Source organism: Physeter macrocephalus, chromosome 20 (assembly GCF_002837175.3).
Source record: "Physeter macrocephalus isolate SW-GA chromosome 20, ASM283717v5, whole genome shotgun sequence".
NCBI classification, from domain to species: Eukaryota; Metazoa; Chordata; class Mammalia; order Artiodactyla; family Physeteridae; genus Physeter; species Physeter macrocephalus.
The window spans coordinates 3,629,042-3,632,589 of NC_041233.1; the positions used below are offsets into that span (position 1 = coordinate 3,629,042).

Below are 3,548 nucleotides of genomic sequence, written 5' to 3' on the forward strand. Positions count from 1 at the left end.
TTACTACTATTTTTTTTTTTTTTTTTTGTGGTACGTGGGCCTCTCACTGTTGTGGCCTCTCCCGTTGCGGAGCACAGGCTCCGGACACGCAGGCTCAGTGGCCATGGCTCATGGGCCCAGCCACTCCGCGGCATGTGGGATCTTCCTGGACCGGGGCCCGAACCCGTGTCCCCTGCATTGGCAGGCAGACCCTCAACCACTGCACCACCGGGGAAGCCCTACTATTACTAGTATTACTAGTCCATGATCACCATGATAGTCTGAGGATGGGGATCAATTAGAAACCCCTGGTTACAAAAGCTTATATAATCCATAATTCTTTCAAGCAGAGTTAAGATGGAATATTCTTTTGCCAGACTGGGAAACAAGAGTATGTTTTAGAATTTCTTATTTTACCCAAATAACTTGGTAGCATTTACTGATGATCTAGACATAAGACCCTCCACTGAGGGCAACAGTACAAAGATGAGCCTTCCTCCATGTGCCAGTTAAAGGGTTTTAGGAAAGCAACGTGGGGTACAGCAGATTCCAGGGTCCGGCGTTCTTCGTAGGAGTCCAGCTCCACCACTTTCTGAGGGACTCTGAGTTAGTTACTTAACCCCTCAGTGCCTCGTCTGTAAAACGGGGGTTAAAACAGTTCCATCCTCAAAAGCACACTGTGAGGGTTAAACAAAATAATGCATGCTAAGCTATTATTAACCCAACTGTTATCGTCACTATTATTGCCACAAATAATTATCGTTTTCATCATCAACTTAACATTATCATCTAATTTTTGTAAGAAGGGGCTACACAGTAAGTTTGCTAAAATGGAAGTCATCGTTTTATATAGATAATACTTCCCTTTTATTATTATTATTTTTTTTTTTTGTGGTATGAGGGCCTCCCTCTGCTGCGGCCTCTCCCGTTGCGGAGCACAGGCTCCGGATGCGCAGGCTCAGCGGCCATGGCTCACGGGCCCAGCCGCTCCGCGGCATGTGGGATCCTCCCAGACCGGGGCGCGAACCCGGTTCCCCTGCATCGGCAGGCGGACGCGCAACCACTGCGTCACCAGGGAAGCCCAATACTTCCCTTTTAATTGACAGTTAGCTACTAAGCCTACAGACAACAAGAAGTTTACTCATTCAGTTATTAAAGGATGCATTTTGCAAAGAGTTTACCTTGGAAAGCACACAAACACATAAATCCCTCAGAGTTAGCTCTACAATGGCTACAACCATTGAAATGAAAGAATCTCGTATAAAGAAACAGGCAATCAGTTAAGTTTGCTTTTTAATAATTTTAGACTAAAATTACATAACACGGAGCTTTGTGGATGTTGCCCCATTATTTCTTTCTAGGTTCAAGTGGCCCCAGCATCACCTAGAGAGAGCCCTGCTGTATCCAGCGGGCACGCCTCAGACTTCTCTGGAAGGTGGGAGCCTGCTCTTTCACACTCTGGATGCCCTAGTTAGCAGCACCCTTTTATCAGAGGAGGGCATCTCACCCCAGCAGTCTGTCTGGACCACGCCTCTGAGCTACGTGGTACTGCAGGTCATGATCCGCTAGAACTCGCTGCCACGCGGCACCTGTGCAGAGCTAATGGGATGAACGATGCACAGGGGTCACAGGGGCGTGTGCGACCCACCCAGGCTTCTATAAAACGCACCCGTGCTTAAGACGGAGCAACCTAGAAAACAGCAGATCTGGACTATATTTTATCATTTCCTTGGAAATTATTTTAATGAATTTATTTTGTGACTGGTATGTTTTGAGGAAATCATAGGAAACAGACCTATGAGGTGTTTCTGGAAAACCTGGGCACTGTAACCTTATTCCCTGTGACAGAGTAAACACATCTTCATAAAAATGTCATGGAATTGATTTGACTAGTTTTCCAGAAGATTACGATTGATTCTTTGAAGGACACTCATGAGGTGGTAAGTGTGATCGTTATGAATGTTTATGAGGCACTTCCAAAACCTAGAGGCACTCCACTGCTTTACATTTGAATCTCATTAGTAAATGATAATTTAGTGATAGCAACGTGGTTATCTTAAAAGGCAATGACCCCATCTTTGAACCATTTGTACAAGCTGGTTTCTACCACAGAAAACATAATGCGAGCCACTTTGTTGATAGGTAAGATCTATATCAAAAGCAACCCTCCCCGGTAATTTAATTAAACACAGAAAACCCAAAAGAAATAAAAATAAAAAGGTATTACTTATCCTTAAGATTTTTTGTGCTAATCAACCACCTCATGATAGAAGCATAAAGATAGAAAGTAATTAAAAATACTTGACTTGACCTAAGAATAGCAGCCTATAAAATAACACCAAATACAATAAAGTCCTAGGCTTATGTTTCCGATCCATTAGGAAGGCTCATTTAAGGTTACTCTTCATAATTACCATTCATCAGGGAAGATCCCAGAAGAATAAGCCGACTGAGTATGTTTGCACCAACGTTACCGGCTTTAAGCGTATCGTTTATACAGACTAGATGTCCTTTTCTTCAAATATCACTTTTTTTTTTTTAATAAAAAGTCGTTCTGAGTATTCAGGCCAGGGGTCTTGAACTGAGGTGCATACAAGGATCACCATGGGGGGAAACCATGCAGATGGGGAGAGCATATGGGGTGGGGATGCAAGCTGGCGACACCAAGCACGCAGGCCAGTCTCCTTGCCCCTAGGAGGGCATGGCTGCAGTTCACAGGCCCCTCTGTCCCCTCACACGTACCCAGGCCTGGGCCCCATCCAGGCCCGGGAGGCAGCTCAACCGGTAACCACTGCTTTAAGATGAGCACCAGAAACTCTAACAGGTGTTTTGCATAATTCCTGCTATTCATTCCTCATAACTACATATTGAAGTTGGTACTATTATCCCCAGTTTTCAGAAAAGGGAATGAAGGCTCCAAAAAATAAGCTAACTCGTTACAAAGTGCCATGAGGGGGCAGGAGAGCTGGATTCTCACTCAGGTCAGAGACCGGCTCTTTTTACTGACACCCCACAAGGCAGGAGGAGCCTTCGGTGACAGCTGTTTCCTAAGGAAGAGCATGGGTACAGGAAGGGCAGGCCTCGTCAGTCTCGGGATTCCGAGGCACCTGGATGGCCTTTTGAAATCACCAGAGCGAGTGTCAAACCCCTATCTCGACACATCACCACACCACCGTGTGCGCGTTTCCAAGCTCTTAGACGGGAAGAAACATTTTACCACCAGAATGCATTTCTTTCAGGGAAGCACTGAAATGGCCAGATCCTCCACCTCTGAGGCTGCTATCAATCAAGCGATGGTCTGGCAGGGACTGGAGGAAGTCTTTAACATTGAGGAAAGGTGAAACCTAGGAACTGTGAACTGCTAGGAATTTCACTGTTTCAAAACGGGAAGAAGGCAATTATTTCTTACAGAAAGTACCTGAGTATAAGACTTCTCTGGTGGCGCCATGGTTAAGAATCCACCTGTCATTGCTGGGGACACGGGTTCAATCCCTGGTCCGGGAAGATCCCACATGCCGCGGAACAACTAAGCCCGTGCGCCACAACTACTGAGCCTGCGCTCTAGAGCC

The 3,548-nt window shown here is 45.8% G+C and overlaps 1 protein-coding gene across 5 annotated transcripts in view; it reads right to left on the reverse strand.

The window, feature by feature from the left end:
- SIPA1L2 (signal induced proliferation associated 1 like 2) overlaps window positions 1–3,548 on the reverse strand; it is a 221,931-nt gene that overhangs the window by 61,894 nt on the left and 156,489 nt on the right. The window lies entirely within an intron of this gene.